Below are 15,660 nucleotides of genomic sequence, written 5' to 3'. Positions count from 1 at the left end.
AAGGAGATTAACCTACACAAAGACACTCTATGAACCTCAAATGATTAAATAAATTTACAGTATATATGTAACCATTAAAAATGATAACCTAGATTTATATTTATTGCCATGGCATATTCTGGAGTGAAAAAAGATGTTTACAAGGAAGCAAATGGAATAAAAATCTTATTTATATAAACTATATCTATATAAATTTATACTGAAAAAGATATATGAAAGGATTTTTTAAAATGCTGGATTTCAGAAACTGGAGAATATTTACTTTTTTATATGTCTACATTGCATGCATATCTTAATATGCTAATTTATTAAAATATTTAACTGTTTAAGGATGTCTATGAACTTTGCTTCAAAAGTACATCATTTTGCTAAATGATTTCAGGACCATAAAGATATATTCTAAAGCTCTAACAGAATATTCCCACTTCTGAGATACCAGCCTAAGAAAATTGATTTAAGAAGATCCCTCCAAAAGCCATGTACAAAGATATTTATTGCTACACTGTTTATAAGAGTAAAAATCTGGAAGTAATTGTATAGCAATCAGGAAAATGGTTATGTCAACTGTATAAAGATTCTCCAGACTAATGATTATGAGTATATTGTGTGTATATACTTATATGTATTTTGTAAAATTTTCCGTATATTATGATGTTTTGACATCTTAAAAAACCTTTCCAGTTGGGGAGAGATTGCCCCTCCCTGGACCAGCCAATTATTAGATACAGCAAAGTGCTCAGCCTAGAGTATGCCTCTGACAGACAAATTAACCAATTCAGAGCCAGACCCCTTCTGTCTGGCCCTTGTATCCCAGCAGGTAATATTCTCTGCCGTAATCTTACCAGAGTCACTAGGGACCACCCCTAGAGCTTAGTACCGCCAAAATTATTCAAACTAGCCAATCCTATTTATTCAGCCTGCCCTGCATTGCCTTTCATGTGGAAACCACAATAAAGGGTCTGCCCAGTGCTTTCCCCTTGACTCCTGTCTTCCTACCATCTGACCACTCTGGTGTCTTAAAAAAAAAAAAAAAAAATCGAAAAAATTATAGACACCTCATAAGTTGAGAAATGTCTAAATAGTATTTTTATGGAATAAAATTTGGTAGCCATATATTCTCTTACAGTCATAATCTCAGTAAAATTTTATATAAACTTCTCCCCCCAACTTTTTAATAAAGACATGCATCAGTTAATGACAGAGATACACTCTAAAATAACAATAAATAGTAAATACATAAACCAGTAACATGGTTGTTTATGATCAAGTATTATATACTGTACATAACTGTGTGTGCTATTCTTTTACGTAACCGGCAGCACAGGTTTGTTTACATCAGCATCACCATAAACATGTGAGTAATGTGTTTTGCTACAATATTATGACAGCTATGATGTCACAAAGTGACAGGAAATTTTCAGCTCCATTATAATGTTTTCTTTTTATATTCTTTTTTCTTTGCTCCATTATAATATTATGGGACCACCATCATATATACGGTCTACCATTGTCTTAAACATCATTATGCAGTGCATGGCTGTATATTAAAAGGGATTATACACCATGACTAAGTGAGATTTATTCTTGCAATGCAAGGACGGTTCAACATTTTTAAAAACTGGTGTAATACACCATTTTAACAAAATGAAGGACAAAACCCACACGATTATTTCAACTGACAAAGAAAAAGCACTGAACAAGATTCAATGCCCTTTCACGATAAAAATACTCAACAAACTTAATAGAAGGAAACTACCTCGATATAATAAAGGCTATATATAAAAAGCCCACAGATTACACTATGAAGGTAAAAGAATGAAAGCCTTTCCTCCAAAATCAGGAACAAGACAAGGATGCACACCCTCACCACTTCTGTTCACCATAGTACCAGCCAGTGAAACTGAGCAAGAAAAAGAAATAAAAAGTATCCAAATTGGAGAAGAAGTAAAATCATCTCTCTTCTCAGATGGCATGACCTTATGTCAATCCTTAGGTCAAAAGTCCTAAAGATTCCACAATTAAAAAAAAAGTTAGAATACATAAATTCAGCAAAGTTGCTGAATACAAAATCAATACTCAAAAATCAGTTGTGTTTCCATAAACTAACAATGAACAATCCAAACAGGAAATTAGGAAAACAGTTCCACTTACAAATAGCATCAAAATGAATAAAAATACTTAGGAATAAATCTAAGCAAGGAGGTAAAAAACTTACACACTAAAAACCACAAAACAGTGATAAAAAAATTAAAAGACACAAATAAATAGAATGAAATTTCATGTTCATGGGTTAGAAAACTTGGTATTAGCAAGGTGTCCATGCTACCCAAAGAGATCTACAGATTCAATGTAATCTCTACCAAAATCCCTACAGCATTAATTTACTATGGTGAACAGTATAGTAGTTCTTCAAAAATTGAAAATAGAACTATCAAATGATCTAGCAATCCCACTTCTGGGTATATGTCCAAAGGGATTGAAAACAGGATCTTGAAGGGATATTTGCAAGCCCATATTCATATCAGCACTATTTACAATAGCCATGAGATGGTACCTGCCCAAATATCCATCAATGAATGAACAGATAAGCAATACGTGGTATTCATGCATAAACAAATATTGTTCCACCTTAAAAAGGAAATCCTGTCACATGCTACAACATGGACAAACCGTATGGATATTATGCTAACTGAAATAAGCCAGTCACAAAAAGGCAAATACTATTATGATTCCACCCATATGAGAAATCTAATGCCAAATTCATTGAAGCAGAAAATTGAATGGTGGTCATCAGGAGCGGGGGTAGGTGAAATGGGGAGTTGTTATTTAATAAGCGCTATGGTTTGAATATGTTCCTCAAAATTTATGTTTTGGAAACTTAATGCCCAAATCATCAGTGTTGAGAGGTGGGGATCTATTGGGAAGTGTTTACATCAGGAGAGCTCTGCCCTAATGAACGGATTAACGGCATTATAATAAAGGCCTGTGGGACTGGGCTCCCTTTCTCCTGCTCTTCCACCCGGTGGGCACACAACGTTCATCCTGTTTTTGCTCTTCTGCCCTGTGCCATGTGAGGATGCAGCAAGAAAGCCCCTATCAGATGCTTGGACGTCCAGCTGCCAGAACTGTGAGAAATAAATTTCTGTTGTTTACAGATTGCCCAGTCTCAGATACTCTGTTGTAACAGCACAAAACAAAGACAATGGGTACTGAGTTTTAGTTTTGCAAGATAAAATATTTCTGGAGGGCTGTTGAAGGACAATGTGAATATACTAATGAACTGTATATTTAAAAATTATTAAGATAATAAATTTTTTATGTTTTCATCACAGTTTGAGAAATTATATGGGTGGACCAGAAAAAGACTTACTTGAATAGACTTACAAATCTTGTGATATGTAAGGTATTTAACTATGGTTATTCATTATACTATCTGTAAGCCAATACTTTGAAAAATATTTGAATATATCACGTGTTATCATATCGCTGTTACCAGTGGTAAATTTCATTTGCTCTGGGGGACTTAACCATCAACAGTTCCATGAATTTTTTTATTAGAAATAGAGGATTAATATCCTTACTGGCCCTAACACATGGCAGTGAATTTTTTTTTAATTTTTGAGCTCACAGCTGAGATGAACATTTTCTGAATAAGAACAGCACTCAATCATTGAACAGTTTTGGAAATTACCTTTTGCTGCACATTGTTCATTTTTCTTACTAGAGTCAACCTGAAATTACAAATCAAAACAGTGCTTATATATGAAACTTACACTACAGTAGTCACTTCAACAACTGTTTGAATCATAATGTTAAGCTGCATAAACTTCCTTTGTTGTCAGATATTTTAAAAAGAGATGAGATCTCCATTCCAACAGATTTGCAGCAGATATGTTTTCTGACTCCAAACTACAGTTCTAGCAGCATTACTTGAATCCCAATGCAAGTGCAAAACAATCTGCATATTTCAAGATCCATTTGACTGCAATTGAGGAGCTGCCAACTGACCTTCAATTGGAAGTGATTAATCTCCAATACAGTGATATACAAAAAGAAATATGAAGAGAAGAATCAAATAGAATTCTGTAAATGCTTTTCAAGTGACAAAGTCATATGCCTGTCTGCGGTCCCACTTATATGAGATACTTAGAATAGGCAAATTCATAAAGATAGAAAGTAGACGAGAGACTACCAGGGTCTATAGGGGAGGGAGGAATGGGAAGATATTGTTAAATGGGTACAGAATTGTTTCAGATGATGAAAAATTCTTGAAATTGATAGTGATGATGGTTGTACAGCATTGCAAATATACTTAATCCCACTAAATTGTACATTTATAAATGGCTAAAATGATGAATATTAAGCTATGCATATTTTACCATAGTGAAACAAAATCATATGCTCATGGATTGATGTCAATTATTTGACAATACTTAGTGTATAAAAAGACATTTTCAGGCCAGGCATAGTGGCTCATGCCTGTAATCCCAGCACTTTGGGAGGCCAAGGCGCGTGGATCACCTAAGGTCAGCAGTTCAATACCAGCCTGGCCAACATGGTAAAAGCCCTGTCTGTCTCTACTAAAAATGCAAAAATTAGCTGGGAGTGGTGGGCACCTGTAATCCCAGCTACTTGGGAGGCTGAGGCAAGAGAATTGCTTGAACTCGGGAGGCAGAGGTTGCAGCGAGCCGAGATCACGCCACTGCACTCCAGCTCGTGTGACAGAGCGAGACTCTGTCTCAAAAAAAAAAAAAAAAAAAAATTTTTGAAGATGATGAAATATGTAAACTCTCATTACAGATCAGCATTAACAGATAAAAACATGCAATTGATTCTGATGACAGGAAACACTTGGAACCCCAATTAAGTAAAATGATACCCCCAAATTCTAGTTTCCTTATTATTCGATCTACTGCAAAAAGTTTACTCTACATTGGCTGGGTGCGGTGGCTCACGCCTGTAATCCCAGCACTTTGGGAGGCCGAGGCGGGCAGATCATGAGATCAGGAGATCGAGACCATCCTGGCTAACACAGTGAAACCCCGTCTCTACTAAAAATACAAAAAAAAAAAAAAAAATTAGCCAGGCGTGGTGGCAGGCGCCTGTAGTCCCAGCTACTCGGGAGGCTGAGGCAGGAGAATGGCATGAACCCGGGAGGCAGAGCTTGCAGTGAGCCGAGATCACACCATTGCACTCCAGCCTGGGCAACAAAGCAAGATTCCGTCTCAAAAAAAAAAAAAAAAAAAAGTTTACTCCACATTAAATTTTGATTTTGTCAACAAAAAAATTTGTGAAAATTTGTTTCGTTTCTTATTATGTAAGTACTGGTATCTTTCACTTTGCTTTTTGGCCTGCAAAACCTAAAATATTTATCATTTGTCCTTTTACAGAAAAGGTTTGCTGACCTTTGTCATGGACTATAAACATTCCCATAGCTTAAGAAAAACCAGACTTCACTAAATTCATCTGGCATTGTCTTCTTTGAGGTTCCTGCCAAGCTCTTTGAAAACTTGCCTACTCTATCTCTACTTCCTATTTACTTTTAAACTAACAGACCTTGTTTTTAAAGAGGAGTTCTAGGTTTCTGAGTGTATTGAGTAGGAAGTTAAGAATGCTTACATGCCCCCTGTCCTACTCCCACCTGCCAGTACCTTCCATTATTAACATCTTTACTAGTGTGGTACATTTGTTACAATTGTTAACACTGACATACTAAGATTAACTAAAGTCTATAGTTTACATTAGGATTCACTCTGTTGTATAGTCTACAGATTTTGACAACATATAATGACATGTATCTACCATATATCACAGGAAATAATTTCACTGTCCTAAACATTGTCTGTGCTCCTCTCCTCTTTCTCAGAAACCCTGGCAGCTACTGATCTTTTTACTCCAGTTTTTGCTTTTTCCAAAATGTCATTATAGTTGGAATCATATAGTATGTAGCCTTTTCAGGCTGGCTTCTTTCACTTAGCAATGTGCATTTAAGGTTTCTCCATGGTAAAATATAGATCCCTTGCTTAAAACCATTTCCTGTCTCCCTCTTATCTGTGGGATGACATTCAAACTTGCCAGCAGAGTTCTAGAACAGCAGGTGACTCCACTTCCAGCTCACTGCAACTTTCCTCATATCATACCTCACCCATACCCTGTAATAGATACATGTCATGACTAAGGTAGCTTGTGTCTCCTCCTTCAACTACTAGGTGTCTGTCTCACAAATACCTACCATCCTTCAAAGCTTAACTTTTAGCAGTCACTTCTACAAGGCTTTTCCATATATTTTCTTATCTTTGGATATAATTTATCTATACCAGTGGTTCTCAAATTGTGGTCCCTAAAACTACAGGAAGAGCATCACTTGGGAACCTGTTAGAAATACAAATTCGGGGTCAGGAGTTCCAGACCAGCCTGACCAACACAGAGAAACCCCATCTCTACTAAAAATACAAAATTAGCTGGGGGTGGTGGCGCATGCCTGTAATCCCAGCTACTTGGGAGGCTGAGGCAGGAGAATCACTTGAACTTGGGAGGCAGAGGTTGTGGTAAGCCGAGATCACACCATTGAACTCCAGCCTGGGCAACAAGAGTGAAACTCTGTCTCAAAAAAAAAAAAAAAAAAAGAAATACAAATTCTGGCCAGGTGTGGTGGGTCATGCCTGTAATCTCAGCACTTTGGGAGGCTCAGGCAGGCCGATCACTTGAGGTCAGGAGTTTGAGACCAGCCAGGCCAACCTGGTGAAACCCCATCTCTACTAATATAAAAATTAGCCAGGTGTGGTGGTGTACACCTGTAATCCCAGCTACTCGGGAGGCTGAGGCAGGAGAACTGCTTGAACCCAGGAGGCGGAGGTTGCAGGGAGCTGAGATTGCAGCACTGCACTCCAGCCTGGACGACAGAGTGAGACTCCATTTCAAAAGAGAAAAAAAGCCGGGTGTGGTGGCTCACGCTTGTAATCCCAGCACTTTGGGAGGCCGAGGAGGGTGGATCACCTGAAGTCAGAAGATCAAGATCAGCCTGGTCAACATGGTGAAACCCCATCTCTACTAAATATACAAAAAATTAGCCGGGCATGGTGGCCGGTGCCTGCAATCCCAGCTACTTGGGAGGCTGAGGCAGGAGAATCGCTTGAACCCAGGAGGCGGCAGTTGCAGTGAGCCAAGATCATGCCATTGCGCTCCAGCCTGGGCAACAAGAGTGAAACTTCGTTTCAAAAAAAAAAGAAAGAAATACAAAATTCTGTGCCACATCAGATCTGCTAAATCAGATTCCAGGGATAGAACCTAGGAACCTGAGTTTTAACAAGTCCTGCAAGTGATTCTGATGTGTGCTAAAATTGGAAAGTCAAGTTTCTTTCAGGTATCTGACTTTCAGTTTCTTCATAGCAAACACTGTCTTTTCCTAGACGTTTCATTTTTTTCATGACAAAAATTCACTTCATTTATATCCTTATCCCCTCTAAATACCAAGCCTTTTCCGACAGTATTTATATTCTTAATCCAAACATAACAAAAAAGTATTTTTTCTTATCTTTTGAATGTTTCCAAAGATTTGGCATATTTTGTCCTACTAAAAAAGTAACAATGGTCCTTATTCATAGTGTGGCAGTAGTAGGGAACTGTGAACTCTTTGCAAAATCACTTTTTACAATTTGTCCTTTCAACGTTTAAGATCATCAGGTGATCTTTACATCAGATACATTGCCTTTTGCTTTCTTACTGTGATGATCTGACATTGTCAGATTTTTTTTCTTTTTTTTGAAACAGAATCCCGCTCTGTAACTCAGGCTGGAGTGCAAGTGCAGTATGATCTTGGCTCACTGAAACTTCTGCCTCCAGGGTTTAAGCGATTCTGGCGCCTCAGCCCCATGAGTAGCTGGGATTACAGGTGTGCACCACCATGCCTGGCTAATTTTTGTATTTTTAGTAGAGAGAGAGTTTCTTCATGTTGGTCAGACTGGTCTTGAACTCCTGGCCTCAAGTGATCTGCCTGCCTCGGCATCCCAAAGTGCTGGGATTACAGGCGTGAGCCACTGCACCTGGCCAAGTTGTCCTGGCCAAAATGTCACAATGAAGAACATTTTCTGGCTTCCTTCCCAAGCTGCCTTTGTTTTTTTTTTTGTTTGTTTGTTTTTTTTTGAGATGGAGTTTTGCTGTAATTCAGAAAGTGGAATCCTTGTTTACTGGTGATAGGAATGTAAAATGCAGCTGCTGTGGAAGACAGTATGGTGATTCTTCAAAAACTTAAAACAGAATTACCTTATGCAGTTTTACTTCTGGATATATACTCAAAATAATTGAAAGCAGAGGGTTGAACAGATATTTAAACACCAAGTTTATAGCAAGATTATACATAATAAAAAGGTGGACACAACGTAAATGCTCATCCATGGATGAGTGGATAATGAGGGATTATCCACTGGATTCTACATGCAACTTGAATAAGCAAGGAAATGGATCCTCCCTTAGCCTCCAGAAAGGAACACAGCTCTGTATATATGTTGATTTTGGCTGGCTGAGACCCATTTTAGACTTCTGAACCTACAGAAGTGTAAAATAATGAATTTGTGTTGTTTAAATGTTAAGTTTGTGGTATTTGTTATGGCAGCAATAGGACACAAATACACCTTTGCTTAGAATTTTGTCTCTTAGTACCTACATCAATTATTTCCCTAAATCTAGCCTTACTTTAGAAGTAACTGCCAGTTAGGAAGGCCTGCAGTATTAAATTGAGATCAGCTTCGGCAACATGGTGACACCCCATCTCTACAAAAAATACAAAAATTAGCCAGGTGTGGTGGCATGCGCCTATAACCCCAGTTCCCTGGGAGGCTGAGGTGGTAGGATCACCTGAACCTGGGGAGGTCAAGGCTGCAGTGAGTTGTGATTGTACCACTGTACTCCAGCCTGGGCAACAGAGTAAGACCCCTTCTGAAGAAAAATAATGGAATCGGGATCATGTAATACTGTGTTTTTATGTTAGTCTAATAACACAAGAGAATAATATTTAGCACATGTATTTCTCAGGATTCATTTTAACATCTGTAAATAAAAAGTTGTCTGTTGACATGTTCAGGATTTACAGTTTCTGTTAAGCCTAGATCCTTTCAGTTAAAATATTGTTTTTAACTTAATTACTATATATTAATAAAGGTAGAACAATTTTAAGGTGTATAAATAAGCTTTTAAATATAATAATAGAAGAGTAAGTAGTACCAGATTAACTAATTAAATACTTGTGGCCATCACAAGCAGGTATTCACATCTCTTTAGGAAGATGTAAAATTTGTAATTTTAAATAATGTAACCTTATCTTAAAATCTTTTTTTTTGTGATAGGACTCTATTAACCACTTGGGCAAGCATTATATTTATTCTAAGAATACTAGTGGCCGGGCGCGGTGGCTCAAGCCTGTAATCCCAGCACTTTGGGAGGCCGAGGCGGGCGGATCACGAGGTCAGGAGATCGAGACCATCCTGGCTAACACGGTGAAACCCCGTCTCTACTAAAAATACAAAAAATTAGCTGGGCGTGGTGGCGGGCGCCTGTAATCCCAGCTACTCAGGAGGCTGAGGCAGGAGAATGGCGTGAACCCGAGAGGTGGAGCTTGCAGTGAGCCGAGATCGTGCCAGTGCACTCCAGCCTGGGGAACAGAGAAAGACTCCGTCTCAAAAAAAAAAAAAAAAAAAAAAAAAAAAAAGAATACTAGTATAACTCAAAATATTTTAGCAAAGTAATCTCTTCAGAAATTACCTTTGGAAACTTCTGACAGTTTTTTTTTGTATATTTGATCACAGTTATAACTTAAGTATGGATTTAATATTTAAAAACACCTAAAGCCATTGACGAGTAAATTTGATATACTGGGTATACATTATAAGACTGATTTTCTTGTGTGATTCAGTAACATAAGGGTGGAATATTATCAAAGAAATTGAGATAGAAAAATTCAGTACAACCTGAAGTGGAAGGTATTATGTGTTACAACTAATGATTGTAAAATTTGGCTATAGGACTAATGTCATCAACATGTTGGAGTAGGAAGTTTGAGGCCCTTATTCCTCCATGGAAACACCACGTTAATTTCAATGTAATGACAAGGACATGTTAGTGAGAATTGTAGAGATCAGTTGAGAAGCTGCAGTACTCAGGCTAAAACATTAAAAAGAAGGGACTCCTTCAAAAGGAGTGGAAAAGTCTGTGGCATTTTGCATGTATGTTCCCCTGCCAGTATAGTGCAGTGCAACCAGGAGGAAATTTCCTGTCCCCCACCTTCTCCCTTGGGACAGAAACAAAATAATGGACTGCATGTTCAATATTTTGGCTTATCCAAAGTCTGCCCACAGGACTGGTTTGCATCTCATCTCACTCAGAGTGCTGAAGGGAATAGTAGCATAGTTTGGAAGCAGCAGGAAACAGAAGTGATTGCTGCAGCATGTAAGAGCTGCGGAGATCTGCACTTCTGCTGAAAGAGGTCTGAGGGACACAGCGATTATGGGTTTCTGAGAGGAAACAGCAATAAGTTGCTAGGGAAATCAAGACTGTCAGAAACACACATAGAAGCCCAGAGAAGACACGTGTCTCAGAAAAATTTGGATGGTCCCAAAACCTCTAACTGGGCTGATTCATGAATGTGTTTCCCTGTATGAAGCCAGTTGTAAAGACTCAGAAAGGTGTTTGTTTTCTGTTTTTTCAAATGCCCAAATACCCGTTAAAAAAGGAACAGAAGGCATACAAAGGAACAGTGACATTGATCAAATCAAAGAAGAAAACAAAGCTTCAGAAACTGACCCTAAAGAAATGCAGATCTCTGAACCTTGTGATATATGATTTAAAAACTGTAACCAATAATTTAAAAACTGAAAGAGAACACAAAAAACTAAGCAAAGTCAGGAAAATGATGCAAGAACAAAGTGACAGTATAAACTAGAAGATACAAATTATAAGAAAGAATCAAATAAATTCTGGAGCTGAAAAATACAATATCTGAACTATAAAAGTCAACAGCAGACTTGATTATGCAGAAGACATCAACACACTTGAAGACAGATAATCTAAAATTGAGTCAGAGGCTGGGCATAGTGGCTTACACCTGTAATCTCAGTGCTTTGGGAGGCCAAGGCAGGAGGGTCACTTGAAGCCAGCTGTTCAAGACCAGCCTGGTCAACATAGTGAGACCCCGTGTCTACAAAAAGTTCTAAGGAAATAATAAAATTATGTCAGAGGAGCAAAGAGAAAAAAATGAAGAAAAGTAACGACAGTCTAAGGGACTTATGGGAGATCATCAAGTGAACCACTATACGTGTAATGTAAGTCTTGGAATGAGAAGAGAGAAGGAGAAGGGGCAGAGAGCTTATTTGTAGAAATAATGGCTGAAAACATCCCAAACTTTCCTTTTTTTGAGGAAAGAAATGGGCATACAAATTCAAGAAGCTCAAGGAACTCCAGAGAGGACAATTCCAAAGACACCCCCTCTAAGATATATTATAATCAAATTGTCAAAAGTAAAATACAAAGAGAATCTTTAAATTGACAAGAGAAAAGCAGCTGGTCATGTTCAAGGGAATTCTGTAAGAATTTCAGCAGATTTCTCAGCAGAAACCTTGCAGGCCAACAGGCAGTGGGATGATACATTCAAAGTGCAAAAAAAAAAAAAAAAAAACAAAAACTGTTAACCAAGAGTACTATATCCAGCTAAACCGTCCTTAACACTTTCTCGGATAAACAGTAGTTGAGGGAGTTCAGTAACCAATTACACCTGCCCTATAAAAAACACTAAAGAGAGTCCTTCAGGTTGAAATGAAAGCACACTACACAGCAACATGAAGCCATATAAAAGTATAACATTCTGTGTTAAAGGCAAATAAATGGACAAATATAGTAAGTAGCCTATATCATTGTAATCCTGGTATATAAGTTGATTTTTAATTCTTGCATAGAATGTAACAGACAAAAGTATTAAAAAAAAAACTGTAAGTCTATGTTAGGGGTTAATACAACATATAAAGATATAATTTGTGGCTGGGTGCAGTGGCTCACGCCTGTAATCCCAGCACTTTAGGAGGCTAAGGTAGGTGGATCACCTGATGTCAGGAGTTTGAGACCAGCCTGGCCAACATGGTGAAACCCCATCTTTACTAAAAGTATAAAAATTAGCCAGGCATGGTCGTACGTGCCTGTAATCCCAGCTACTTTTGAGGCTGAGGCAGGAGAATTTCTTGAACCTGGGAGGCAGAGGTTGCAGTGAGCTGATATCGTGCCATTGCACTCCAGCCTGGGCAACAGGGTGAGACTCCATCTCAAAAAAAAAAGAGAGTTAGTGACATCAGTAACATAAAGTGGGAATGTGGAGCCATGATGGTGCAGAATTATATTTAGTTGACATTATTGATGTAAAATAGTTATAACTTTAAGATGTTTTATGTAATTGGTTGCAAAGAAAATACTTATAGACTATACACAAAAGCAAATGAAAAGGGAATCTAAGCGTGTAACACACACAAAAATCAGTGAAACCCAAAGGCAGTAAGAGAGGAAAGGAGGGACAAAAAAGCTACAAAACATACAGAAAAAATTAACAAAATAATAGTATGTCCTTCCTGGCTGGGTGCGGTGCCTCATGCCTGTAATCCCAGTACTCTGGGAGGCTGAGGCAGGTGGATCATCTGAGGTCAGAAGTTCAAGACCAGCCTGGTCAACATGGTGAAACCCCATCCCTACTAAAAATACAAAAATTAGCCGGGTGCGGTGAGGGGTGCCTGTAATCCCAGCTACTCCAGAGGCTGAGGCGGGAGAATTGCTTGAACCCAGGAGGTGAGATCGTGCCATTGCGCTCCAGCATGGGCAACAAGAGCGAAACTTTGTCTCAAAAAAAAAAAAAAAAAGTATGTCCTTCCTTTATCAGTAATTACTTTAAATGCAAATGGATGAAATCAAAAAACTAACTAGAGTGGCTGATTGGATTTAAACAGCCAGCATCCAACTGTATGCTGTCTACAAGGGACTCATTTTAGATCTAAAGACACGTATCAGCTGAAAATGAAAGGATGGAAAAAGACAATCCTTGTCAATGGTCTCCAGAAAAGAATAGTAGTAATACTAATATAAGACAAAATATACTTTATGTCAAAAACTGTTACAAGAGACAAAGAAGGATACTATATAAATGATAAAAGTAAATTCACCAAGAAGATATAAATGAGAAATATTTATGCCCTAAAACATCAGACTTCTAAAATAATATGAAGCGAACATTGACAGAATTGAAGAAATAGTAACATAATAATACTAGGAAACTTCAATACCCCACTTTCAGAAATAGATAGAATAACCAGACAGAATATAAGGAAATGGAGGGCTTGAACAACATAATAAATTAACTCGATCTGTCAGACATACACAGAACACTCTACCCAAAAACAGCAGATGATGCATTCTTCTCAAGTGTACATGGAACATTCTCCAGATAAACTATGTGTTTGGCCACAAAACAAGTCTTAATAAATTTTCAAAGATTGACATCATTACAAAATTTCTGATCACAATGAAGTGAAACCTCAAACCAAGGAAGGATAACTATAAAATCCACAAGTATGTGAAAATTTAAAAACTCACTCTACAGCAACCATTGGGTCAAAGAAGAAATCCCAAGGGAAATTGGCAAATACCTTGAAACAAAAAAATACATCATACCAAAATTTATAGGATGCAGTGTTACGAGGGAAGTTTGTAGCTGTAGATGCTTACATTAAAAAGGAAGAGAGATCAAAATCAAAATCAACAGCCTGGCTGTGATTTGGATCTTTGAAAGTATCAACGAAATTGACAAACCGCTAGCTAGATGAAGGGAGAAAGAAGACTGGAATAACTCAAATTAGAAAGGAAAGAAGGGATCTTGCAAGCAATGCCACAGAAATAAAAAGGATTATAAGACAATGTTATCAACAATTACATGCCAACAGATAGCATCACATAGAAGAAATGAATAAGTTCCTATAAAAACACAGCTTTCCAAGACTGAATCCTGATGAAATAGAAAATCTGAAAAGGCCAATGATTAGTAAGGAAATTGAATCACTAATTACAAAAAAAAAAAACCTCCCAACAATGAAAAGCCAGAGCTTCACTTTAGAATTCTACCAAACATTTGAAGAAGAATTAACACCCATCCTCTTCATATTCGAAAAAATTGAAAGGGAGTTAACACTTCCAAACTTATTCTGTGGGGCCTGCATTACCCTGATACCAAAGCTAAACAAAGGCGCAATAAAAAACTATTGACTAATACCTTGATAAATATTGAAGCAAAAATCCTCAACAAAATAGTAGCAAACTGAATTCAACAGTACAGTCATGTGTTGCTTAACAATGGGACCACATTCTGAGAAATGTATTGTTAGGTGACTTTTTATGCAAACATTGTAGAGTGTATTTACATAACCCTAGGTGATATAGCCTACTACCAGCCTAGGCTATGTTAGGTAGCCGGTTGTTCCTAGGCTATCATCCTGTACAGCATCTGCTATGCTGAATATCTTAGGCAGTTGTAACACAATGTGAAGTATTTGTGTATCTAAACATAGAAAATGTTCAGTAAAGATACAATATAACAGATAAAAAAGGGTGAACCTGGGCCAAGCTCAGTGGCTCATGCCTGTAATCCCAGCACTTTGGGAGGCCAAGGCAGGCGATTACCTGAGGTCAGGAGTTCAAGACCAGCCTGGCCAATATGGTGAAACCCTGTTTTTACTAAAAATACAGAAATTAGCCGGGCGTGGTGGCGGGCATCTGTAATCCCAGCTACTTGGGATGCTGAGGCAAGAGAATTGCTTTAACCCGGGAGGCAGAGGTTGCAGTGAGCCAAGATCATGCCACTGCACTCCAGCCTGGGCCACAGAGTGAGACTGTCTCAAAAAAAAAAAAAAAAAGGGGGGGGGTGGGGGGGGTACACCTGAATAGAGCACTTACCATGAATGGAGCTTACAGGACTGGAAGTTGCTCTGGGAGAGTCAGTGAGTGAGTAGTGAGTGAGTGTGAAAGTCTAAGACATGCAGGCTACAGTAAATTTTATAAACAGTATGCACTGAGACTACACTAAATTTAGAAAAAAAAAAAATTTTCTTCATTAACAAATTAAGCTTAGCTTACTGTAATCTTTTTACTTTGTAAACTTTTTAGTTTTTTTTTTAACTTTTTGACTCTAATACTAATAACCCTTCATTTAAAACATAAACACATTGTACAGGTGCACAAAAATATATATATTTTCTTTATATCCTATAAGTTTTTTTCTATTTAAAAAATTTTTATTTTATTTTTTACTTTCTCAACTATTTTGTTAAAAACTAAGACACAAACACACGTTAGCTTAGGCTTAGACAGGGTCAGGATAATCAATATCGGTGTCTTCCACCTCTACATTTTGTTCCACTGGAAGGTCTTCGGGGCAATAACACACATATAACTATCAGCTCCTATGATAACAATGCCTTTTCCTGGAATACCTGCTGAAGGACCTGCCTGAGGCTGTTTTATATTTAACTTTTTTTTTTTCAATAACTGTAAGGAGTACATCTAAAATAACGATAAAAAGTATAGTGTAGCAAATATGTAACCAGTAACATAGCCATTTATTATCTTTATCAAGTAGTATGTACT

The 15,660-nt window shown here is 37.6% G+C and overlaps 1 protein-coding gene across 7 annotated transcripts in view; it reads right to left on the bottom strand.

Moving 5' to 3' along the window:
* LOC129461840 (coiled-coil domain-containing protein 138) overlaps positions 1 to 15,660 on the bottom strand; it is an 80,165-nt gene that overhangs the window by 33,888 nt on the left and 30,617 nt on the right. The gene's annotated exons all lie outside the window — the stretch shown is intronic.

The sequence above is a fragment of the Symphalangus syndactylus genome, chromosome 14 (assembly GCF_028878055.3).
Source record: "Symphalangus syndactylus isolate Jambi chromosome 14, NHGRI_mSymSyn1-v2.1_pri, whole genome shotgun sequence".
NCBI classification, from domain to species: Eukaryota; Metazoa; Chordata; class Mammalia; order Primates; family Hylobatidae; genus Symphalangus; species Symphalangus syndactylus.
The sequence above is the reverse complement of the archived record's forward strand: the minus strand, read 5'-3'. Positions and strand labels throughout refer to the sequence as shown.